The sequence below is a fragment of the Nerophis lumbriciformis genome, linkage group LG21, assembly GCF_033978685.3.
Source record: "Nerophis lumbriciformis linkage group LG21, RoL_Nlum_v2.1, whole genome shotgun sequence".
NCBI lineage: Eukaryota > Metazoa > Chordata > Actinopteri > Syngnathiformes > Syngnathidae > Nerophis > Nerophis lumbriciformis.
Window position 1 is genome coordinate 43,246,795 of NC_084568.2, and position 27,759 is coordinate 43,274,553.

At 40.0% G+C, this 27,759-nt stretch overlaps 1 protein-coding gene across 3 annotated transcripts in view; it reads right to left on the bottom strand.

The window, feature by feature from the left end:
* fam135b (family with sequence similarity 135 member B) overlaps nt 1–27,759 on the bottom strand; it is a 295,578-nt gene that overhangs the window by 155,129 nt on the left and 112,690 nt on the right. The window lies entirely within an intron of this gene.

Below are 27,759 nucleotides of genomic sequence, written 5' to 3' on the forward strand. Positions count from 1 at the left end.
TTCAAATCCATAACTTAGAACATCTTGTTTTTTGTTTCGCCTCGATCATAGTTCACTGATTACATTTGTATATGAGCGAAAAACAAACCTTAACGGGACCCAAGATAGCTCAATGTTTAAGACTGCTGCCTCACACACAGCACTACTGAGTTCAAATCCATAACTCGGAAGATCTTGTTTTTTGTTTCGCCTCGATCATAGTTCACTGATTACATTTGTATATGAGCAAAAAACCAACCTTAAGGGGATTCGGGATAGCTCAATGGTTAAGACTTCAGCCTCTCACGCAGTACTAGTGGGTTCAAATCCATAACTTGGAAGATATTGTTTTTTGTTTCGCCTCGATCATAGTTCATTGATTACATTTGTATATGAGCGAAAACCAAACCTAAACGGGACCCAGGATAGCTCAATGGTTAAGACTGCTACCTCCCAAACAGGGGTACTGAGTTCAAGCCCCAGACATGGAATCAGTAATTTGGCTGTATGGCGTCAAGACGACATACATTGTGGGGTGTTTCTTCTCCCCCACACAGAGTAATGTTATGTGATAGTTGTTTGACTAACATATAGTTGAAAAATTAAGTAAGTAAGTAAAAAAAGTAAAGATAATTATAATCAAAAATAAATTGTCAAATAGTCAATGATGACACCTCAGGGGTTACCTGTGTGTGTGTGTGAGAATGAATGAGTGTGTGTGTGTGTGTGTGTGTGAGAATGAATGAGTGTGTGCGAGTGAGTGTAACTCCTGAGGTGGGTGGGAATAGAAGTATAAAGTTAATAATAAAGAGCGTCGACCAATGACCTCTCCTGGGTACAATTAAAATAAAATAGGTTAATTGTAATTGGATAAAAAAAAAAAGTTTATTAAATAATTATTTTAACATTACAAAGTCACAATATATGTCACTTTGTAAATTACATGTCAACCCAACCAGGATTCGAACCCAGCACTCTTCAACCTGAGTCAGCAGTCCTAACCACTGGACTATCCTGGCTCTTGCAGAGAGAATATTTTTTCTCATACACAAATGTTATCGAGGACTCCTAGCTCAGTAAAGTATGAGGATATAGAACAAAATACCATCAACCAGGGTGGGGTTCGAACTCAGTACTTTTCATTCCGAGTCAGCAGTCTTAACCCCTGGTCTATCCCCGGTCTTGTGAAGGGAAGATTTTTTTCTCATACACTAATGTAATCGAGGACTCCTGACTCAGTAAAGTATGAGGAGGTAGAACAAAATACCATCAACCAGGGTGGGGTTCCAACTCAGTACTTTTCATTCCGAGTCAGCAGTCTTAACCCCTGGTCTATCCCCGGTCTTGTGAGGGGCAGATTTTTTTCGCATACGCTGATGTAATCGAGGACTCCTGACTCTGTAAAGTATGAGGAGGTGGAACAAAATACCATCAACCAGGGTGGGGTTCGAACTCAGTACTTTTCATTCCGAGTCAGCAGTCTTAACCCCTGGTCTATCCCCGGTCTTGTGAAGGGAAGATTTTTTTCTCATACACTAATGTAATCGAGGACTCCTGACTCAGTAAAGTATGAGGAGGTAGAACAAAATACCATCAACCAGGGTGGGGTTCGAACTCAGTACTTTTCATTCCAAGTCAGCAGTCTTAACCCCTGGTCTATCTCCGGTCTTGTGAAGGGAAGATTTTTTTCTCATACACTAATGTAATCGAGGACTCCTGACTCAGTAAAGTATGAGGAGGTAGAACAAAATACCATCAACCAGGGTGGGGTTAGAACTCAGTACTTTTCATTCCGAGTCAGCAGTCTTAACCCCTGGTCTATCCCCGGTCTTGTGAGGGGCAGATTTTTTTCGCATACGCTGATGTAATCGAGGACTCCTGACTCAGTAAAGTATGAGGAGGTAGAACAAAATACCATCAACCAGGGTGGGGTACGAACTCAGTACTTTTCATTCCGAGTCAGCAGTCTTAACCCCTGGTCTATCCCCGGTCTTGTGAGGGGCAGATTTTTTTCGCATACACTGATGTAATCGAGGACTCCTGACTCTGTAAAGTATGAGGAGGTAGAACAAAATACCATCAACCAGGGTGGGGTTCGAACTCAGTACTTTTCATTCCGAGTCAGCAGTCTTAACCCCTGGTCTATCCCCGGTCTTGTGAAGGGAAGATTTTTTTCTCATACACTAATGTAATCGAGGACTCCTGACTCAGTAAAGTATGAGGAGGTAGAACAAAATACCATCAACCAGGGTGGGGTTCGAACTCAGTACTTTTCATTCCGAATCAGCAGTCTTAACCCCTGGGTCTTATGAGGAAAATATATTGTTCCATACACAAATGTAATCGAGGACTCCTGGCTCAGTAAGGTATGATAGACTGCTGCCTCACACACAGCACTACTGAGTTCAAATCCATAACTCGGAAGATCTTGTTTTTTGTTTCACCTCGATCATAGTTCACTGATTACATTTGTATATGAGCAAAAAACCAACCCTAACGGGATTCGGGATAGCTCAATGGTTAAGACTGCTACCTCAAACACAATACTAGTAGTTTCAAATCCATAACTTGAAAGATCTTGTGTTTTCTTTCGCCTCGATCATAGTTTACTGATTACATTTGTATATGAGCGAAAAACAAACCTTAATGGGACCCAGGGTACCTCAATGTTTAATACTGCTGCCTCACACACAGCACTACTGAGTTCAAATCCATAACTCGGAAGATCTTGTTTTTTGTTTCACCTCGATCATAGTTCACTGATATTTGTATATGAGCAAAAAACCAACCCTAACGGGATTCGGGATAGCTCAATGGTTAAGACTGCTGCCTCACACACAGTACTACTGGTTTCAAATCCATAACGTGAAAGATTTTTGTTTTTTCTTTCGCCTCGATTATTGTTCACTGATTACATTTGTATATGAGCAAAAAACTAAAGTTAACGGGACCCAGGATAGCTCAATGGTTAAGACTGCTGCCTCCCACAAAGCACTACTGAGTTCAAATCCATAACTTGGAAGATCATCTTTTTTGTTTCGCCTCGATCATAGTTCACTGGTTATATTTGTATATGAGCAAAAATCAAATCTTAAAGAGACCCAGGACAGCTCAATGGTTAAGACTGCTGCCTCCCATGCAGTATTACTGGGTTCAAATCCATAACTTGAAAGATCTTGTTTTTTCTTTCACCTCGATTATTGTTCACTGATTACATTTGTATATGAGCAAAATACAAAACTTAATGGGACCCAGGATAGCTCAATGTTTAAGACTGCTGCCTCCCACAAAGCACTACTGAGTTCAAATCCATAACTTGGAAGATCTTGTTTTTTCTTTCGCCTCGATCGTAGTTAACTGATTACATTTGTAAATGAGCGAAAAACCAAGTCTTAACAGTACCCAGGATAGCTCAATGGTTAAGACTGCTGCCTCCCACAAAGCACTACTGAATTCAAATCCATAACTTAGAACATCTTGTTTTTTCTTTCGCCTCGATCGTAGTTCACTGTTTACATTTGTATATGAGCGAAAAACAAACCCTAACGGTACCCAAGATAGCTCAATGTTTAAGACTGCTGCCTCACACACAGCACTACTGAGTTCAAATCCATAACTAGGAAGATCTTGTTTTTTGTTTCACCTTGATCATAGTTCACTGATTACATTTGTATATGAGCGAAAAACAAACCTTAACGGTACCCAAGATAGCTCAATGTTTAAGACTGCTGCCTCACACACAGCACTACTGAGTTCAAATCCATAACTAGGAAGATCTTGTTTTTTGTTTCACCTTGATCATAGTTCACTGATTACATTTGTATATGAACAAAAAACCCACCCTAGCGGGATTCGGGATAGCTCAATGGTTAAGACTCGTGCCTCACACACAGTACTACTGGTTTCAAATCCATAACTTGGAAGATCATCTTTTTTGTTTCGCCTCGATCATAGTTCACTGATTATATTTGTATATGAGCAAAAATCAAATATTAAAGAGACCCAGGATAGCTCAATGTTTAAGACTGCTGCCTCACACACAGCACTACTGAGTTCAAATCCATAACTCGGAAGATCTTGTTTTTTGTTTCACCTCGATCATAGTTCACTGATATTTGTATATGAGCAAAAAACCAACCCTAACGGGATTCGGGATAGCTCAATGGTTAAGACTGCTGCCTCACACACAGTACTACTGGTTTCAAATCCATAACGTGAAAGATTTTGTTTTTTCTTTCGCCTCGATTATTGTTCACTGATTACATTTGTATATGAGCAAAAAACAAAAGTTAACGGGACCCAGGATAGCTCAATGGTTAAGACTGCTGCCTCCCACAAAGCACTACTGAGTTCAAATCCATAACTTGGAAGATCATCTTTTTTGTTTCGCCTCGATCATAGTTCACTGGTTATATTTGTATATGAGCAAAAATCAAATCTTAAAGAGACCCAGGACAGCTCAATGGTTAAGACTGCTGCCTCCCATGCAGTATTACTGGGTTCAAATCCATAACTTGAAAGATCTTGTTTTTTCTTTCACCTCGATTATCGTTCACTGATTACATTTGTATATGAGCAAAATACAAAACTTAATGGGACCCAGGATAGCTCAATGTTTAAGACTGCTGCCTCCCACAAAGCACTACTGAGTTCAAATCCATAACTTGGAAGATCTTGTTTTTTCTTTCGCCTCGATCGTAGTTAACTGATTACATTTGTAAATGAGCGAAAACCAAGTCTTAACAGTACCCAGGATAGCTCAATGGTTAAGACTGCTGCCTCCCACAAAGCACTACTGAATTCAAATCCATAACTTAGAACATCTTGTTTTTTCTTTCGCCTCGATCGTAGTTCACTGTTTACATTTGTATATGAGCGAAAAACAAACCCTAACGGTACCCAAGATAGCTCAATGTTTAAGACTGCTGCCTCACACACAGCACTACTGAGTTCAAATCCATAACTAGGAAGATCTTGTTTTTTGTTTCACCTTGATCATAGTTCACTGATTACATTTGTATATGAGCGAAAAACAAACCTTAACGGTACCCAAGATAGCTCAATGTTTAAGACTGCTGCCTCACACACAGCACTACTGAGTTCAAATCCATAACTAGGAAGATCTTGTTTTTTGTTTCACCTTGATCATAGTTCACTGATTACATTTGTATATGAACAAAAAACCCACCCTAATGGGATTCGGGATAGCTCAATGGTTAAGACTCGTGCCTCACACACAGTACTACTGGTTTCAAATCCATAACTTGGAAGATCATCTTTTTTGTTTCGCCTCGATCATAGTTCACTGATTATATTTGTATATGAGCAAAAATCAAATATTAAAGAGACCAAGGATAGCTCAATGGTAAAGACTGCTGCCTCCCATGCAGTATTACTGGGTTCAAATCCATAACTTGAAACATCTTGTTTTTTCTTTAAGCCTTGATCGTAGTTCACTGATTACATTTGTATATGAGCAAAAAACAAAACTTAACGGAACCCAGGATAGCTCAATGGTTAAGACTGCTGCCTCCCACAAAGCACTACTGAGTTCAAATCCATAACTTGGAAGATCTTGTTTTTTCTTTCGCCTCGATCGTAGTTCACTGATTACATTTGTAAATGAGCGAAAACCAAATATTAACAGTACCCAGGATAGCTCAATGGTTAGGACTGCTGCCTCCCACAAAGCACTACTGAGTTCAAATCCATAACTTAGAACATCTTGTTTTTTGTTTCGCCTCGATCATAGTTCACTGATTACATTTGTATATGAGCGAAAAACAAACCTTAACGGGACGCAAGATAGCTCAATGTTTAAGACTGCTGCCTCACACACAGCACTACTGAGTTCAAATCCATAACTCGGAAGATCTTGTTTTTTGTTTCGCCTCGATCATAGTTCACTGATTACATTTGTATATGAGCAAAAAACCAACCTTAATGGGATTCGGGATAGCTCAATGGTTAAGACTGCTTCCTCCCACACAGTGCGAATGAGTTCAAATCCATAACTTGAAACATCTTGTTTTTCTTTCGCCTCGATCATAGTTCACTGATTACATTTGTATATGAGCAAAAAAACAATCCTTAACGGGACCGAGGCTAGCTCAGTGGTTAAGACTTCAGCCTCTCACGCAGTACTAGTGGGTTCAAATCCATAACTTGGAAGATATTGTTTTTTGTTTCGCCTCGATCATAGTTCATTGATTACATTTGTATATGAGCGAAAACCAAACCTAAACGGGACCCAGGATAGCTCAATGGTTAAGACTGCTACCTCCCAAACAGGGGTACTGAGTTCAAGCCCCAGACATGGAATCAGTAATTTGGCTGTATGGCGTCAAGACGACATACATTGTGGGGTGTTTCTTCTCCCCCACACAGAGTAATGTTATGTGATAGTTGTTTGACTAACATATAGTTGAAAAATTAAGTAAGTAAGTAAAAAAAGTAAAGATAATAATAATCAAAAATAAATTGTCAAATAGTCAATGATGACACCTCAGGGGTTACCTGTGTGTGTGTGTGTGAGAATGAATGAGTGTGTGTGTGTGTGTGTGTGTGTGAGAATGAATGAGTGTGTGCGAGTGAGTGTAACTCCTGAGGTGGGTGGGAATAGAAGTATAAAGTTAATAATAAAGAGCGTCGACCAATGACCTCTCCTGGGTACAATTAAAATAAAATAGGTTAATTGTAATTGGATAAAAAAAAAAAGTTTATTAAATAATTATTTTAACATTACAAAGTCACAATATATGTCACTTTGTAAATTACATGTCAACCCAACCAGGATTCGAACCCAGCACTCTTCAACCTGAGTCAGCAGTCCTAACCACTGGACTATCCTGGCTCTTGCAGAGAGAATATTTTTTCTCATACACAAATGTTATCGAGGACTCCTAGCTCAGTAAAGTATGAGGATATAGAACAAAATACCATCAACCAGGGTGGGGTTCGAACTCAGTACTTTTCATTCCGAGTCAGCAGTCTTAACCCCTGGTCTATCCCCGGTCTTGTGAAGGGAAGATTTTTTTCTCATACACTAATGTAATCGAGGACTCCTGACTCAGTAAAGTATGAGGAGGTAGAACAAAATACCATCAACCAGGGTGGGGTTCGAACTCAGTACTTTTCATTCCGAGTCAGCAGTCTTAACCCCTGGTCTATCCCCGGTCTTGTGAGGGGCAGATTTTTTTCGCATACGCTGATGTAATCGAGGACTCCTGACTCTGTAAAGTATGAGGAGGTAGAACAAAATACCATCAACCAGGGTGGGGTTCGAACTCAGTACTTTTCATTCCGAGTCAGCAGTCTTAACCCCTGGTCTATCCCCGGTCTTGTGAAGGGAAGATTTTTTTCTCATACACTAATGTAATCGAGGACTCCTGACTCAGTAAAGTATGAGGAGGTAGAACAAAATACCATCAACCAGGGTGGGGTTCGAACTCAGTACTTTTCATTCCGAGTCAGCAGTCTTAACCCCTGGTCTATCCCCGGTCTTGTGAGGGGCAGATTTTTTTCGCATACACTGATGTAATCGAGGACTCCTGACTCTGTAAAGTATGAGGAGGTAGAACAAAATACCATCAACCAGGGTGGGGTTCGAACTCAGTACTTTTCATTCCGAGTCAGCAGTCTTAACCCCTGGTCTATCCCCGGTCTTGTGAAGGGAAGATTTTTTTCTCATACACTAATGTAATCGAGGACTCCTGACTCAGTAAAGTATGAGGAGGTAGAACAAAATACCATCAACCAGGGTGGGGTTCGAACTCAGTACTTTTCATTCCGAATCAGCAGTCTTAACCCCTGGGTCTTATGAGGAAAATATATTGTTCCATACACAAATGTAATCGAGGACTCCTGGCTCAGTAAGGTATGATAGACTGCTGCCTCACACACAGCACTACTGAGTTCAAATCCATAACTCGGAAGATCTTGTTTTTTGTTTCACCTCGATCATAGTTCACTGATTACATTTGTATATGAGCAAAAAACCAACCCTAACGGGATTCGGGATAGCTCAATGGTTAAGACTGCTACCTCACACACAATACTACTAGTTTCAAATCCATAACTTGAAAGATCTTGTGTTTTCTTTCGCCTCGATCATAGTTTACTGATTACATTTGTATATGAGCGAAAAACAAACCTTAATGGGACCCAGGGTACCTCAATGTTTAATACTGCTGCCTCACACACAGCACTACTGAGTTCAAATCCATAACTCGGAAGATCTTGTTTTTTGTTTCACCTCGATCATAGTTCACTGATATTTGTATATGAGCAAAAAACCAACCCTAACGGGATTCGGGATAGCTCAATGGTTAAGACTGCTGCCTCACACACAGTACTACTGGTTTCAAATCCATAACGTGAAATATTTTGTTTTTTCTTTCGCCTCGATTATTGTTCACTGATTACATTTGTATATGAGCAAAAAACAAACGTTAACGGGACCCAGGATAGCTCAATGGTTAAGACTGCTGCCTCCCACAAAGCACTACTGAGTTCAAATCCATAACTTGGAAGATCATCTTTTTTGTTTCGCCTCGATCATAGTTCACTGGTTATATTTGTATATGAGCAAAAATCAAATCTTAAAGAGACCCAGGACAGCTCAATGGTTAAGACTGCTGCCTCCCATGCAGTATTACTGGGTTCAAATCCATAACTTGAAAGATCTTGTTTTTTCTTTCACCTCGATTATTGTTCACTGATTACATTTGTATATGAGCAAAATACAAAACTTAATGGGACCCAGGATAGCTCAATGTTTAAGACTGCTGCCTCCCACAAAGCACTACTGAGTTCAAATCCATAACTTGGAAGATCTTGTTTTTTCTTTCGCCTCGATCGTAGTTAACTGATTACATTTGTAAATGAGCGAAAACCAAGTCTTAACAGTACCCAGGATAGCTCAATGGTTAAGACTGCTGCCTCCCACAAAGCACTACTGAATTCAAATCCATAACTTAGAACATCTTGTGTTTTCTTTCGCCTCGATCATAGTTTACTGTTTACATTTGTATATGAGCGAAAAACAAACCTTAACGGTACCCAGGATAGCTCAATGTTTAAGACTGCTGCCTCACACACAGCACTACTGAGTTCAAATCCATAACTAGGAAGATCTTGTTTTTTGTTTCACCGTGATCATAGTTCACTGATTACATTTGTATATGAACAAAAAACCCACCCTAATGGGATTCGGGATAGCTCAATGGTTAAGACTCGTACCTCACACACAGTACTACTGGTTTCAAATCCATAACTTGGAAGATCATCTTTTTTGTTTCGCCTCGATCATAGTTCACTGATTATATTTGTATATGAGCAAAAATCAAATATTAAAGAGACCAAGGATAGCTCAATGGTAAAGACTGCTGCCTCCCATGCAGTATTACTGGGTTCAAATCCATAACTTGAAACATCTTGTTTTTTCTTTAAGCCTTGATCGTAGTTCACTGATTACATTTGTATATGAGCAAAAAACAAAACTTAACGGGACCCAGGATAGCTCAATGGTTAAGACTGCTGCCTCCCACAAAGCACTACTGAGTTCAAATCCATAACTTGGAAGATCTTGTTTTTTCTTTCGCCTCGATCGTAGTTCACTGATTACATTTGTAAATGAGCGAAAACCAAAGATTAACAGTACCCAGGATAGCTCAATGGTTAGGACTGCTGCCTCCCACAAAGCACTACTGAGTTCAAATCCATAACTTAGAACATCTTGTTTTTTGTTTCGCCTCGATCATAGTTCACTGATTACATTTGTATATGAGCGAAAAACAAACCTTAACGGGACCCAAGATAGCTCAATGTTTAAGACTGCTGCCTCACACACAGCACTACTGAGTTCAAATCCATAACTCGGAAGATCTTGTTTTTTGTTTCGCCTCGATCATAGTTCACTGATTACATTTGTATATGAGCAAAAAACCAACCTTAATGGGATTCGGGATAGCTCAATGGTTAAGACTGCTTCCTCCCACACAGTGCGAATGAGTTCAAATCCATAACTTGGAAGATCTTGTTTTTCTTTCGCCTCGATCATAGTTCACTGATTACATTTGTATATGAGCAAAAAAACAATCCTTAACGGGACCGAGGCTAGCTCAGTGGTTAAGACTTCAGCCTCTCACGCAGTACTAGTGGGTTCAAATCCATAACTTGGAAGATATTGTTTTTTGTTTCGCCTCGATCATAGTTCATTGATTACATTTGTACATGAGCGAAAACCAAACCTAAACGGGACCCAGGATAGCTCAATGGTTAAGACTGCTACCTCCCAAACAGGGGTACTGAGTTCAAGCCCCAGACATGGAATCAGTAATTTGGCTGTATGGCGTCAAGACGACATACATTGTGGGGTGTTTCTTCTCCCCCACACAGAGTAATGTTATGTGATAGTTGTTTGACTAACATATAGTTGAAAAATTAAGTAAGTAAGTAAAAAAAGTAAAGATAATAATAATCAAAAATAAATTGTCAAATAGTCAATGATGACACCTCAGGGGTTACCTGTGTGTGTGTGTGTGAGAATGAATGAGTGTGTGTGTGTGTGTGTGTGTGTGTGTGAGAATGAATGAGTGTGTGCGAGTGAGTAACTCCTGAGGTGGGTGGGAATAGAAGTATAAAGTTAATAATAAAGAGCGTCGACCAATGACCTCTCCTGGGTACAATTAAAATAAAATAGGTTAATTGTAATTGGATAAAAAAAAAAAGTTTATTAAATAATTATTTTAACATTACAAAGTCACAATATATGTCACTTTGTAAATTACATGTCAACCCAACCAGGATTCGAACCCAGCACTCTTCAACCTGAGTCAGCAGTCCTAACCACTGGACTATCCTGGCTCTTGCAGAGAGAATATTTTTTCTCATACACAAATGTTATCGAGGACTCCTAGCTCAGTAAAGTATGAGGATATAGAACAAAATACTATCAACCAGGGTGGGGTTCGAACTCAGTACTTTTCATTCCGAGTCAGCAGTCTTAACCCCTGGTCTATCACCGGTCTTGTGAAGGGAAGATTTTTTTCTCATACACTAATGTAATCGAGGACTCCTGACTCAGTAAAGTATGAGGAGGTAGAACAAAATACCATCAACCAGGGTGGGGTTCGAACTCAGTACTTTTCATTCCGAGTCAGCAGTCTTAACCCCTGGTCTATCCCCGGTCTTGTGAGGGGCAGATTTTTTTCGCATACACTGATGTAATCGAGGACTCCTGACTCTGTAAAGTATGAGGAGGTAGAACAAAATACCATCAACCAGGGTGGGGTTCGAACTCAGTACTTTTCATTCAGAGTCAGCAGTCTTAACCCCTGGTCTATCCCCGGTCTTGTGAGGGGCAGATTTTTTTCGCATACACTGATGTAATCGAGGACTCCTGACTCTGTAAAGTATGAGGAGGTAGAACAAAATACCATTAACCAGGGTGGGGTTCGAACTCAGTACTTTTCATTCCGAGTCAGCAGTCTTAACCCCTGGTCTATCCCCGGTCTTGTGAAGGGAAGATTTTTTTCTCATACACTAATGTAATCGAGGACTCCTGACTCAGTAAAGTATGAGGAGGTAGAACAAAATACCATCAACCAGGGTGGGGTTCGAACTCAGTACTTTTCATTCCGAATCAGCAGTCTTAACCCCTGGGTCTTATGAGGAAAATATATTGTTCCATACACAAATGTAATCGAGGACTCCTGGCTCAGTAAGGTATGATAGACTGCTGCCTCACACACAGCACTACTGAGTTCAAATCCATAACTCGGAAGATCTTGTTTTTTGTTTCACCTCGATCATAGTTCACTGATTACATTTGTATATGAGCAAAAAACCAACCCAAACGGGATTCGGGCTAGCTCAATGGTTAAGACTGCTGCCTCACACACAGTACGACTGGTTTCAAATCCATAACTTGAAAGATCTTGTGTTTTCTTTCGCCTCGATCATAGTTCACTGATTACATTTGTATATGAGCAAAAAACAAACCTTAACGGGACCCAGGATAGCTCAATGTTTAAGACTGCTGCCTCACACAAAGCACTACTGAGTTCAAATCCATAACTTCGAACATCTTGTTTTATCTTTCGCCTCGATCGTAGTTCACTGATTACATTTGTATATGAGCGAAAAACAAACATTAACGGGACCCAGGATAGCTCAATGTTTAAGACTGCTGCCTCACACACAGCACTACTGAGTTCAAATCCATAACTCGGAAGATCTTGTTTTTTGTTTCACCTCGATCATAGATCACTGATATTTGTATATGAGCAAAAAACCAACCCTAATGGGATTTGTGATAGCTCAATGGTTAAGACTGCTGCCTCACACCCAGTACTACTGGTTTCAAATCCATAACTTGAAAGATTTTGCTTTTTCTTTCGCCTCGATTATTGTTCACTGATTACATTTGTATATGAGCAAAAAACAAAAGTTAACGGGACCCAGGATAGCTCAATGGTTAAGACTGCTGCCTCCCACAAAGCACTACTGAGTTCAAATCCATAACTCGGAAGATCTTGTTTTTTGTTTCACCTCGATCATAGTTCACTGATTATATTTGTATATGAGCAAAAATGAAATCTTAAAGAGACCCAGGATAGCTCAATGGTTAAGACTGCTGCCTCCCACAAAGCACTACTGAGTTCAAATCCATAACTCGGAAGATCTTGTTTTTTGTTTCGCCTCGATCGTAGTTCACTGATTACATTTGTAAATGAGCGAAAAACAAACCTTAACAGGACCCAGGATAGCTCAATGTTTAAGACTGCTGCCTCACACACAGCACTACTGAGTTCAAATCCATAACTCGGAAGATCTTGTTTTTTGTTTCACCTCGATCATAGTTCACTGCTATTTGTATATGAGCAAAAAACCAACCCTAATGGGATTTGGGATAGCTCAATGGTTAAGACTGCTGCCTCACACACAGTACTACTGGTTTCAAATCCATAACTCGGAAGATCTTGTTTTTTGTTTCACCTCGATCATAGTTCACTGATTATATTTGTATATGAGCAAAAATCAAATCTTAAAGAGACCCAGGATAGCTCAATGGTTAAGACTGCTGCCTCCCACAAAGCACTACTGAGTTCAAATCCATAACTTAGAACATCTTGTTTTTTCTTTCACCTCGATCATAGTTCACTGATTACATTTGTATATGAGCGAAAAACAAACCTTAACGGGACCCAGGATAGCTCAATGTTTAAGACTGCTGCCTCACACAGAGTACTACTGGTTTCAAATCCATAACTTGGAAGATCATCTTTTTTGTTTCGCCTCGATCATAGTTCACTGATTATATTTGTATATGAGCAAAAATCAAATCTTAAAGAGACCCAGGATATCTCAATGGTTAAGACTGCTGCCTGCCATGCAGTATTACTGGGTTCAAATACATAACTTGAAAGATCTTGTTTTTTCTTTCGCCTCGATTATTGTTCACTGATTACATTTGTATATGAGCACAAAACAAATCTTAACGGGACCCAGGATAGCTCAATGGTTAAGACTGCTGCCTCCCACACACAGCACTACTGAGTTCAAATCCATAACTCGGAAGATCTTGTTTTTTGTTTCACCTCCATCATAGTTCACTGATTACATTTGTATATGAGCAAAAAACCAACCCTAACGGGATTCGGGATAGCTCAATGGTTAAGACTGCTGCCTCACACACAGTACTACTGGTTTCAAATCCATAACTTGGAAGATCATCTTTTTTGTTTCGCCTCGATCATAGTTCACTGATTATATTTGTATATGAGCTAAAATCAAATCTTAAAGAGACCCAGGATATGGTTAAGACTGCTGCCTCCCACAAAGCACTACTGAGTTCAAATCCATAACTAGGAAGATCTTGTTTTTTCTTTCGCCTCGATCGTAGTTCACTGATTACATTTGTAAATGAGCGAAAACCAAATCTGAACAGTACCCAGGATAGCTCAATGGTTAAGACTGCTGCCTCCCACAAAGCTCTACTGAGTTCAAATCCATAACTTAGAACATCTTGTTTTTTCTTTCGCCTCGATCGTAGTTCACTGATTACATTTGTATATGAGCGAAAAACAAACCTTAACGGTACCCAGGATAGCTCAATGTTTAAGACTGCTGCCTCACACACAGCACTACTGAGTTCAAATCCATAACTAGGAAGATCTTGTTTTTTGTTTCACCTCGATCATAGTTCACTGATTACATTTGTATATGAGCAAAAAACCAACCTTAATGGGATTCGGGATAGCTCAATGGTTAAGACTGCTTCCTCCCACACAGTGCGAATGAGTTCAAATCCATAACTTGAAACATCTTGTTTTTTCTTTAAGCCTTGATCGTAGTTCACTGATTACATTTGCATATGAGCGAAAAACAAGCATTAACGGGACCCAGGATAGCTCAATGTTTAAGACTGCTGCCTCACACACAGCACTACTGAGTTCAAATCCATAAGTCAGAAGACCTTTGTTTTTTGTTTCACCTCGATCATAGTTCACTGTTTACATTTGTATATGAGCAAAAAAACAATCCTTAACGGGACCGAGGCTAGCTCAGTGGTTAAGACTTCAGCCTCTCACGCAGTACTAGTGGGTTCAAATCCATAACTTGGAAGATATTTTTTTTGTTTCGCCTCGATCATAGTTCATTGATTACATTTGTATATGAGCGAAAACCAAACCTAAACGGGACCCAGGATAGCTCAATGGTTAAGACTGCTGCTTCACACACAGCACTACTGAGTTCAAATCCATAACTCGGAAGATCTTGTTTTTTGTTTCACCTCGATCATAGTTCACTGATTACATTTGTATACGAGCAAAAAACCAACCCTAACGGGATTCGGGATAGCTCAATGGTTAAGACTGCTACCTCACACACAGTACTACTGGTTTCAAATCCATAACTTGGAAGATCGTCTTTTTTGTTTCGCCTCGATCATAGTTCATTGATTACATTTGTATATGAGCGAAAACCAAACCTAAACGGGACCCAGGATAGCTCAATGGTTAAGACTGCTACCTCCCAAACAGGGGTACTGAGTTCAAGCCCCAGACATGGAATCAGTAATTTGGCTGTATGGCGTCAAGACGACATACATTGTGGGGTGTTTCTTCTCCCCCACACAGAGTAATGTTATGTGATAGTTGTTTGACTAACATATAGTTGAAAAATTAAGTAAGTAAGTAAAAAAAGTAAAGATAATAATAATCAAAAATAAATTGTCAAATAGTCAATGATGACACCTCAGGGGTTACCTGTGTGTGTGTGTGAGAATGAATGAGTGTGTGTGTGTGTGTGTGTGTGAGAATGAATGAGTGTGTGCGAGTGAGTGTAACTCCTGAGGTGGGTGGGAATAGAAGTATAAAGTTAATAATAAAGAGCGTCGACCAATGACCTCTCCTGGGTACAATTAAAATAAAATAGGTTGATTGTAATTGGATAAAAAAAAAAAGTTTATTAAATAATTATTTTAACATTACAAAGTCACAATATATGTCACTTTGTAAATTACATGTCAACCCAACCAGGATTCGAACCCAGCACTCTTCAACCTGAGTCAGCAGTCCTAACCACTGGACTATCCTGGCTCTTGCAGAGAGAATATTTTTTCTCATACACAAATGTTATCGAGGACTCCTAGCTCAGTAAAGTATGAGGATATAGAACAAAATACCATCAACCAGGGTGGGGTTCGAACTCAGTACTTTTCATTCCGAGTCAGCAGTCTTAACCCCTGGTCTATCCCCGGTCTTGTGAAGGGAAGATTTTTTTCTCATACACTAATGTAATCGAGGACTCCTGACTCAGTAAAGTATGAGGAGGTAGAACAAAATACCATCAACCAGGGTGGGGTTCGAACTCAGTACTTTTCATTCCGAGTCAGCAGTCTTAACCCCTGGTCTATCCCCGGTCTTGTGAGGGGCAGATTTTTTTCGCATACACTGATGTAATCGAGGACTCCTGACTCTGTAAAGTATGAGGAGGTAGAACAAAATACCATCAACCAGGGTGGGGTTCGAACTCAGTACTTTTCATTCCGAGTCAGCAGTCTTAACCCCTGGTCTATCCCCGGTCTTGTGAGGGGCAGATTTTTTTCGCATACACTGATGTAATCGAGGACTCCTGACTCTGTAAAGTATGAGGAGGTAGAACAAAATACCATCAACCAGGGTGGGGTTCGAACTCAGTACTTTTCATTCCGAGTCAGCAGTCTTAACCCCTGGTCTATCCCCGGTCTTGTGAAGGGAAGATTTTTTTCTCATACACTAATGTAATCGAGGACTCCTGACTCAGTAAAGTATGAGGAGGTAGAACAAAATACCATCAACCAGGGTGGGGTTCGAACTCAGTACTTTTCATTCCGAATCAGCAGTCTTAACCCCTGGGTCTTATGAGGAAAATATATTGTTCCATACACAAATGTAATCGAGGACTCCTGGCTCAGTAAGGTATGATAGACTGCTGCCTCACACACAGCACTACTGAGTTCAAATCCATAACTCGGAAGATCTTGTTTTTTGTTTCACCTCGATCATAGTTCACTGATTACATTTGTATATGAGCAAAAAACCAACCCAAACGGGATTCGGGCTAGCTCAATGGTTAAGACTGCTGCCTCACACACAGTACGACTGGTTTCAAATCCATAACTTGAAAGATCTTGTGTTTTCTTTCGCCTCGATCATAGTTCACTGATTACATTTGTATATGAGCAAAAAACAAACCTTAACGGGACCCAGGATAGCTCAATGTTTAAGACTGCTGCCTCACACACAGCACTACTGAGTTCAAATCCATAACTTCGAACATCTTGTTTTATCTTTCGCCTCGATCGTAGTTCACTGATTACATTTGTATATGAGCGAAAAACAAACATTAACGGGACCCAGGATAGCTCAATGTTTAAGACTGCTGCCTCACACACAGCACTACTGAGTTCAAATCCATAACTCGGAAGATCTTGTTTTTTGTTTCACCTCGATCATAGATCACTGATATTTGTATATGAACAAAAAACCCACCCTAACGGGATTCGGGATAGCTCAATGGTTAAGACTCGTACCTCACACACAGTACTACTGGTTTCAAATCCATAACTTGGAAGATCATCTTTTTTGTTTCGCCTCGATCATAGTTCACTGATTATATTTGTATATGAGCAAAAATCAAATATTAAAGAGACCAAGGATAGCTCAATGGTAAAGACTGCTGCCTCCCATGCAGTATTACTGGGTTCAAATCCATAACTTGAAACATCTTGTTTTTTCTTTAAGCCTTGATCGTAGTTCACTGATTACATTTGTATATGAGCAAAAAACAAAACTTAACGGGACCCAGGATAGCTCAATGGTTAAGACTGCTGCCTCCCACAAAGCACTACTGAGTTCAAATCCATAACTTGGAAGATCTTGTTTTTTCTTTCGCCTCGATCGTAGTTCACTGATTACATTTGTAAATGAGCGAAAACCAAATATTAACAGTACCCAGGATAGCTCAATGGTTAGGACTGCTGCCTCCCACAAAGCACTACTGAGTTCAAATCCATAACCTAGAACATCTTGTTTTTTGTTTCGCCTCGATCATAGTTCACTGATTACATTTGTATATGAGCGAAAAACAAACCTTAACGGGACCCAAGATAGCTCAATGTTTAAGACTGCTGCCTCACACACAGCACTACTGAGTTCAAATCCATAACTCGGAAGATCTTGTTTTTTGTTTCGCCTCGATCATAGTTCACTGATTACATTTGTATATGAGCAAAAAACCAACCTTAATGGGATTCGGGATAGCTCAATGGTTAAGACTTCAGCCTCTCACGCAGTACTAGTGGGTTCAAATCCATAACTTGGAAGATATTGTTTTTTGTTTCGCCTCGATCATAGTTCATTGATTACATTTGTATATGAGCGAAAACCAAACCTAAACGGGACCCAGGATAGCTCAATGGTTAAGACTGCTTCCTCCCACACAGTGCGAATGAGTTCAAATCCATAACTTGGAAGATCTTGTTTTTCTTTCGCCTCGATCATAGTTCACTGATTACATTTGTATATGAGCAAAAAAACAATCCTTAACGGGACCGAGGCTAGCTCAGTGGTTAAGACTTCAGCCTCTCACGCAGTACTAGTGGGTTCAAATCCATAACTTGGAAGATATTGTTTTTTGTTTCGCCTCGATCATAGTTCATTGATTACATTTGTATATGAGCGAAAACCAAACCTAAACGGGACCCAGGATAGCTCAATGGTTAAGACTGCTACCTCCCAAACAGGGGTACTGAGTTCAAGCCCCAGACATGGAATCAGTAATTTGGCTGTATGGCGTCAAGACGACATACATTGTGGGGTGTTTCTTCTCCCCCACACAGAGTAATGTTATGTGATAGTTGTTTGACTAACATATAGTTGAAAAATTAAGTAAGTAAGTAAAAAAAGTAAAGATAATAATAATCAAAAATAAATTGTCAAATAGTCAATGATGACACCTCAGGGGTTACCTGTGTGTGTGTGTGTGTGTGTGTGTGTGTGTGTGTGTGTGTGAGAATGAATGAGTGTGTGCGAGTGAGTGTAACTCCTGAGGTGGGTGGGAATAGAAGTATAAAGTTAATAATAAAGAGCGTCGACCAATGACCTCTCCTGGGTACAATTAAAATAAAATAGGTTAATTGTAATTGGATAAAAAAAAAAAGTTTATTAAATAATTATTTTAACATTACAAAGTCACAATATATGTCACTTTGTAAATTACATGTCAACCCAACCAGGATTCGAACCCAGCACTCTTCAACCTGAGTCAGCAGTCCTAACCACTGGACTATCCTGGCTCTTGCAGAGAGAATATTTTTTCTCATACACAAATGTTATCGAGGACTCCTAGCTCAGTAAAGTATGAGGATATAGAACAAAATACCATCAACCAGGGTGGGGTTCGAACTCAGTACTTTTCATTCCGAGTCAGCAGTCTTAACCCCTGGTCTATCCCCGGTCTTGTGAAGGGAAGATTTTTTTCTCATACACTAATGTAATCGAGGACTCCTGACTCAGTAAAGTATGAGGAGGTAGAACAAAATACCATCAACCAGGGTGGGGTTCGAACTCAGTACTTTTCATTCCGAGTCAGCAGTCTTAACCCCTGGTCTATCCCCGGTATTGTGAGGGGTAGATTTTTTTCGCATACGCTGATGTAATCGAGGACTCCTGACTCTGTAAAGTATGAGGAGGTAGAACAAAATACCATCAACCAGGGTGGGGTTCGAACTCAGTACTTTTCATTCCGAGTCAGCAGTCTTAACCCCTGGTCTATCCCCGGTCTTGTGAAGGGAAGATTTTTTTCTCATACACTAATGTAATCGAGGACTCCTGACTCAGTAAAGTATGAGGAGGTAGAACAAAATACCATCAACCAGGGTGGGGTTCGAACTCAGTACTTTTCATTCCGAGTCAGCAGTCTTAACCCCTGGTCTATCCCCGGTCTTGTGAGGGGCCGATTTTTTTCGCATACGCTGATGTAATCGAGGACTCCTGACTCAGTAAAGTATGAGGAGGTAGAACAAAATACCATCAACCAGGGTGGGGTACGAACTCAGTACTTTTCATTCCGAGTCAGCAGTCTTAACCCCTGGTCTATCCCCGGTCTTGTGAAGGGAAGATTTTTTTCTCATACACTAATGTAATCGAGGACTCCTGACTCAGTAAAGTATGAGGAGGTAGAACAAAATACCATCAACCAGGGTGGGGTACGAACTCAGTACTTTTCATTCCGAGTCAGCAGTCTTAACCCCTGGTCTATCCCCGGTCTTGTGAGGGGCAGATTTTTTTCGCATACACTGATGTAATCGAGGACTCCTGACTCTGTAAAGTATGAGGAGGTAGAACAAAATACCATCAATCAGGGTGGGGTTCGAACTCAGTACTTTTCATTCCGAGTCAGCAGTCTTAACCCCTGGTCTATCCCCGGTCTTGTGAAGGGAAGATTTTTTTCTCATACACTAATGTAATCGAGGACTCCTGACTCAGTAAAGTATGAGGAGGTAGAACAAAATACCATCAACCAGGGTGGGGTTCGAACTCAGTACTTTTCATTCCGAATCAGCTGGGTCTTATGAGGAAAATATATTGTTCCATACACAAATGTAATCGAGGACTCCTGGCTCAGTAAGGTATGATAGACTGCTGCCTCACACACAGCACTACTGAGTTCAAATCCATAACTCGGAAGATCTTGTTTTTTGTTTCACCTCGATCATAGTTCACTGATTACATTTGTATATGAGCAAAAAACCAACCCTAACGGGATTCGGGATAGCTCAATGGTTAAGACTGCTGCCTCACACACAATACTACTAGTTTCAAATCCATAACTTGAAAGATCTTGTGTTTTCTTTCGCCTCGATCATAGTTTACTGATTACATTTGTATATGAGCCAAAAACAAACCTTAACGGGACCCAGGGTAGCTCAATGTTTAATACTGCTGCCTCACACACAGCACTACTGAGTTCAAATCCATAACTCGGAAGATATTGTTTTTTGTTTCGCCTCGATCGTAGTTCACTGATTACATTTGTAAATGAGCGAAAAACAAACCTTAACAGGACCCAGGATAGCTCAATGTTTAAGACTGCTGCCTCACACACAGCACTACTGAGTTCAAATCCATAACTCGGAAGATCTTGTTTTTTGTTTCACCTCGATCATAGTTCACTGATATTTGTATATGAGCAAAAAACCAACCCTAACGGGATTCGGGATAGCTCAATGGTTAAGACTGCTGCCTCACACACAGTACTACTGGTTTCAAATCCATAACGTGAAAGATCTTGTTTTTTCTTTCACCTCGATTATTGTTCACTGATTACATTTGTATATGAGCAAAATACAAAACTTAATGGGACCCAGGATAGCTCAATGTTTAAGACTGCTGCCTCCCACAAAGCACTACTGAGTTCAAATCCATAACTTGGAAGATCTTGTTTTTTCTTTCGCCTCGATCGTAGTTAACTGATTACATTTGTAAATGAGCGAAAACCAAGTCTTAACAGTACCCAGGATAGCTCAATGGTTAAGACTGCTGCCTCCCACAAAGCACTACTGAATTCAAATCCATAACTTAGAACATCTTGTTTTTTCTTTCGCCTCGATCGTAGTTCACTGTTTACATTTGTATATGAGCGAAAAACAAACCCTGACGGTACCCAAGATAGCTCAATGTTTAAGACTGCTGCCTCACACACAGCACTACTGAGTTCAAATCCATAACTAGGAAGATCTTGTTTTTTGTTTCACCTTGATCATAGTTCACTGATTACATTTGTATATGAACAAAAAACCCACCCTAACGGGATTCGGGATAGCTCAATGGTTAAGACTCGTGCCTCACACACAGTACTACTGGTTTCAAATCCATAACTTGGAAGATCATCTTTTTTGTTTCGCCTCGATCATAGTTCACTGATTATATTTGTATATGAACAAAAATCAAATATTAAAGAGACCAAGGATAGCTCAATGGTAAAGACTGCTGCCTCCCATGCAGTATTACTGGGTTCAAATCCATAACTTGAAACATCTTGTTTTTTCTTTAAGCCTTGATCGTAGTTCACTGATTACATTTGTATATGAGCAAAAAACAAAACTTAACGGGACCCAGGATAGCTCAATGGTTAAGACTGCTGCCTCCCACAAAGCACTACTGAGTTCAAATCCATAACTTGGAAGATCTTGTTTTTTCTTTCGCCTCGATCGTAGTTCACTGATTACATTTGTAAATGAGCGAAAACCAAATATTAACAGTACCCAGGATAGCTCAATGGTTAGGACTGCTGCCTCCCACACAGTGCGAATGAGTTCAAATCCATAACTTGAAACATCTTGTTTTTCTTTCGCCTCGATCATAGTTCACTGATTACATTTGTATATGAGCAAAAAACCAACCTTAATGGGATTCGGGATAGCTCAATGGTTAAGACTGCTTCCTCCCACACAGTGCGAATGAGTTCAAATCCATAACTTGAAACATCTTGTTTTTCTTTCGCCTCGATCATAGTTCACTGATTACATTTGTATATGAGCAAAAAAACAATCCTTAACGGGACCGAGGCTAGCTCAGTGGTTAAGACTTCAGCCTCTCACGCAGTACTAGTGGGTTCAAATCCATAACTTGGAAGATATTGTTTTTTGTTTCGCCTCGATCATAGTTCATTGATTACATTTGTATATGAGCGAAAACCAAACCTAAACGGGACCCAGGATAGCTCAATGGTTAAGACTGCTACCTCCCAAACAGGGGTACTGAGTTCAAGCCCCAGACATGGAATCAGTAATTTGGCTGTATGGCGTCAAGACGACATACATTGTGGGGTGTTTCTTCTCCCCCACACAGAGTAATGTTATGTGATAGTTGTTTGACTAACATATAGTTGAAAAATTAAGTAAGTAAGTAAAAAAAGTAAAGATAATAATAATCAAAAATAAATTGTCAAATAGTCAATGATGACACCTCAGGGGTTACCTGTGTGTGTGTGTGAGAATGAATGAGTGTGTGTGTGTGTGTGTGAGAATGAATGAGTGTGTGCGAGTGAGTGTAACTCCTGAGGTGGGTGGGAATAGAAGTATAAAGTTAATAATAAAGAGCGTCGACCAATGACCTCTCCTGAGTACAATTAAAATAAAATAGGTTAATTGTAATTGGATAAAAAAAAAAAAGTTTATTAAATAATTATTTTAACATTACAAAGTCACAATATATGTCACTTTGTAAATTACATGTCAACCCAACCAGGATTCGAACCCAGCACTCTTCAACCTGAGTCAGCAGTCCTAACCACTGGACTATCCTGGCTCTTGCAGAGAGAATATTTTTTCTCATACACAAATGTTATCGAGGACTCCTAGCTCAGTAAAGTATGAAGATATAGAACAAAATACCATCAACCAGGGTGGGGTTCGAACTCAGTACATTTCATTCCGAGTCAGCAGTCTTAACCCCTGGTCTATCCCCAGTCTTGTGAAGGGAAGATTTTTTTCTCATACACTAATGTAATCGAGGACTCCTGACTCAGTAAAGTATGAGGAGGTAGAACAAAATACCATCAACCAGGGTGGGGTTCGAACTCAGTACTTTTCATTCCGAGTCAGCAGTCTTAACCCCTGGTCTATCCCCGGTCTTGTGAGGGGCAGATTTTTTTCGCATACGCTGATGTAATCGAGGACTCCTGACTCTGTAAAGTATGAGGAGGTAGAACAAAATACCATCAACCAGGGTGGGGTTCGAACTCAGTACTTTTCATTCCGAGTCAGCAGTCTTAACCCCTGGTCTATCCCCGGTCTTGTGAAGGGAAGATTTTTTTCTCATACACTAATGTAATCGAGGACTCCTGACTCAGTAAAGTATGAGGAGGTAGAACAAAATACCATCAACCAGGGTGGGGTTCGAACTCAGTACTTTTCATTCCGAGTCAGCAGTCTTAACCCCTGGTCTATCCCCGGTCTTGTGAAGGGAAGATTTTTTTCTCATACACTAATGTAATCGAGGACTCCTGACTCAGTAAAGTATGAGGAGGTAGAACAAAATACCATCAACCAGGGTGGGGTTCGAACTCAGTACTTTTCATTCCGAGTCAGCAGTCTTAACCCCTGGTCTATCCCCGGTCTTGTGAGGGGCAGATTTTTTTCGCATACGCTGATGTAATCGAGGACTCCTGACTCAGTAAAGTATGAGGAGGTAGAACAAAATACCATCAACCAGGGTGGGGTACGAACTCAGTACTTTTCATTCCGAGTCAGCAGTCTTAACCCCTGGTCTATCCCCGGTCTTGTGAGGGGCAGATTTTTTTCGCATACACTGATGTAATCGAGGACTCCTGACTCTGTAAAGTATGAGGAGGTAGAACAAAATACCATCAACCAGGGTGGGGTTCGAACTCAGTACTTTTCATTCCGAGTCAGCAGTCTTAACCCCTGGTCTATCCCCGGTCTTGTGAAGGGAAGATTTTTTTCTCATACACTAATGTAATCGAGGACTCCTGACTCAGTAAAGTATGAGGAGGTAGAACAAAATACCATCAACCAGGGTGGGGTTCGAACTCAGTACTTTTCATTCCGAATCAGCAGTCTTAACCCCTGGGTCTTATGAGGAAAATATATTGTTCCATACACAAATGTAATCGAGGACTCCTGGCTCAGTAAGGTATGATAGACTGCTGCCTCACACACAGCACTACTGAGTTCAAATCCATAACTCGGAAGATCTTGTTTTTTGTTTCATCTCGATCATAGTTCACTGATTACATTTGTATATGAGCAAAAAACCAACCCTAACGGGATTCGGGATAGCTCAATGGTTAAGACTGCTACCTCACACACAATACTACTAGTTTCAAATCCATAACTTGAAAGATCTTGTGTTTTCTTTCGCCTCGATCATAGTTTACTGATTACATTTGTATATGAGCGAAAAACAAACCTTAATGGGACCCAGGGTACCTCAATGTTTAATACTGCTGCCTCACACACAGCACTACTGAGTTCAAATCCATAACTCGGAAGATCTTGTTTTTTGTTTCACCTCGATCATAGTTCACTGATATTTGTATATGAGCAAAAAACCAACCCTAACGGGATTCGGGATAGCTCAATGGTTAAGACTGCTGCCTCACACACAGTACTACTGGTTTCAAATCCATAACGTGAAAGATTTTGTTTTTTCTTTCGCCTCGATTATTGTTCACTGATTACATTTGTATATGAGCAAAAAACAAAAGTTAACGGGACCCAGGATAGCTCAATGGTTAAGACTGCTGCCTCCCACAAAGCACTACTGAGTTCAAATCCATAACTTGGAAGATCATCTTTTTTGTTTCGCCTCGATCATAGTTCACTGGTTATATTTGTATATGAGCAAAAATCAAATCTTAAAGTGACCCTGGACAGCTCAATGGTTAAGACTGCTGCCTCCCATGCAGTATTACTGGGTTCAAATCCATAACTTGAAAGATCTTGTTTTTTCTTTCACCTCGATTATTGTTCACTGATTACATTTGTATATGAGCAAAATACAAAACTTAATGGGACCCAGGATAGCTCAATGTTTAAGACTGCTGCCTCCCACAAAGCACTACTGAGTTCAAATCCATAACTTGGAAGATCTTGTTTTTTCTTTCGCCTCGATCGTAGTTAACTGATTACATTTGTAAATGAGCGAAAACCAAGTCTTAACAGTACCCAGGATAGCTCAATGGTTAAGACTGCTGCCTCCCACAAAGCACTACTGAATTCAAATCCATAACTTAGAACATCTTGTTTTTTCTTTCGCCTCGATCGTAGTTCACTGATTACATTTGTATATGAGCGAAAAACAAACCCTAACGGTACCCAAGATAGCTCAATGTTTAAGACTCCTGCCTCTTACACAGCACTACTGAGTTCAAATCCATAACTAGGAAGATCTTGTTTTTTGTTTCACCTTGATCATAGTTCACTGATTACATTTGTATATGAGCGAAAAACAAACCTTAACGGTACCCAAGATAGCTCAATGTTTAAGACTGCTGCCTCACACACAGCACTACTGAGTTCAAATCCATAACTAGGAAGATCTTGTTTTTTGTTTCACCTTGATCATAGTTCACTGATTACATTTGTATATGAACAAAAAACCCACCCTAACGGGATTCGGGATAGCTCAATGGTTAAGACTCGTGCCTCACACACAGTACTACTGGTTTCAAATCCATAACTTGGAAGATCATCTTTTTTGTTTCGCCTCGATCTTAGTTCACTGATTATATTTGTATATGAGCAAAAATCAAATATTAAAGAGACCCAGGATAGCTCAATGTTTAAGACTGCTGCCTCACACACAGCACTACTGAGTTCAAATCCATAACTCGGAAGATCTTGTTTTTTGTTTCACCTCGATCATAGTTCACTGATATTTGTATATGAGCAAAAAACCAGCCCTAACGGGATTCGGGATAGCTCAATGGTTAAGACTGCTGCCTCACACACAGTACTACTGGTTTCAAATCCATAACGTGAAAGATTTTATTTTTTCTTTCGCCTCGATTATTGTTCACTGATTACATTTGTATATGAGCAAAAAACAAAAGTTAACGGGACCCAGGATAGCTCAATGGTTAAGACTGCTGCCTCCCACAAAGCACTACTGAGTTCAAATCCATAACTTGGAAGATCATCTTTTTTGTTTCGCCTCGATCATAGTTCACTGGTTATATTTGTATATGAGCAAAAATCAAATCTTAAAGAGACCCAGGACAGCTCAATGGTTAAGACTGCTGCCTCCCATGCAGTATTACTGGGTTCAAATCCATAACTTGAAAGATCTTGTTTTTTCTTTCACCTCGATTATTGTTCACTGATTACATTTGTATATGAGCAAAATACAAAACTTAATGGGACCCAGGATAGCTCAATGTTTAAGACTGCTGCCTCCCACAAAGCACTACTGAGTTCAAATCCATAACTTGGAAGATCTTGTTTTTTCTTTCGCCTCGATCGTAGTTAACTGATTACATTTGTAAATGAGCGAAAACCAAGTCTTAACAGTACCCAGGATAGCTCAATGGTTAAGACTGCTGCCTCCCACAAAGCACTACTGAATTCAAATCCATAACTTAGAACATCTTGTTTTTTCTTTCGCCTCGATCGTAGTTCACTGTTTACATTTGTATATGAGCGAAAAACAAACCCTAACGGTACCCAAGATAGCTCAATGTTTAAGACTGCTGCCTCACACACAGCACTACTGAGTTCAAATCCATAACTAGGAAGATCTTGTTTTTTGTTTCACCTTGATCATAGTTCACTGATTACATTTGTATATGAGCGAAAAACAAACCTTAACGGTACCCAAGATAGCTCAATGTTTAAGACTGCTGCCTCACACACAGCACTACTGAGTTCAAATCCATAACTAGGAAGATCTTGTTTTTTGTTTCACCTTGATCATAGTTCACTGATTACATTTGTATATGAACAAAAAATCCACCCTAACGGGATTCGGGATAGCTCAATGGTTAAGACTCGTGCCTCACACACAGTACTACTGGTTTCAAATCCATAACTTGGAAGATCATCTTTTTTGTTTCGCCTCGATCATAGTTCACTGATTATATTTGTATATGAGCAAAAATCAAATATTAAAGAGACCAAGGATAGCTCAATGGTAAAGACTGCTGCCTCCCATGCAGTATTACTGGGTTCAAATCCATAACTTGAAACATCTTGTTTTTTCTTTAAGCCTTGATCGTAGTTCACTGATTACATTTGTATATGAGCAAAAAACAAAACTTAACGGGACCCAGGATAGCTCAATGGTTAAGACTGCTGCCTCCCACAAAGCACTACTGAGTTCAAATCCATAACTTGGAAGATCTTGTTTTTTCTTTCGCCTCGATCGTAGTTCACTGATTACATTTGTAAATGAGCGAAAACCAAATATTAACAGTGCCCAGGGTAGCTCAATGGTTAGGACTGCTGCCTCCCACAAAGCACTACTGAGTTCAAATCCATAACTTAGAACATCTTGTTTTTTGTTTCGCCTCGATCATAGTTCACTGATTACATTTGTATATGAGCGAAAAACAAACCTTAACGGGACCCAAGATAGCTCAATGTTTAAGACTGCTGCCTCACACACAGCACTACTGAGTTCAAATCCATAACTCGGAAGATCTTGTTTTTTGTTTCGCCTCGATCATAGTTCACTGACTACATTTGTATATGAGCAAAAAACCAACCTT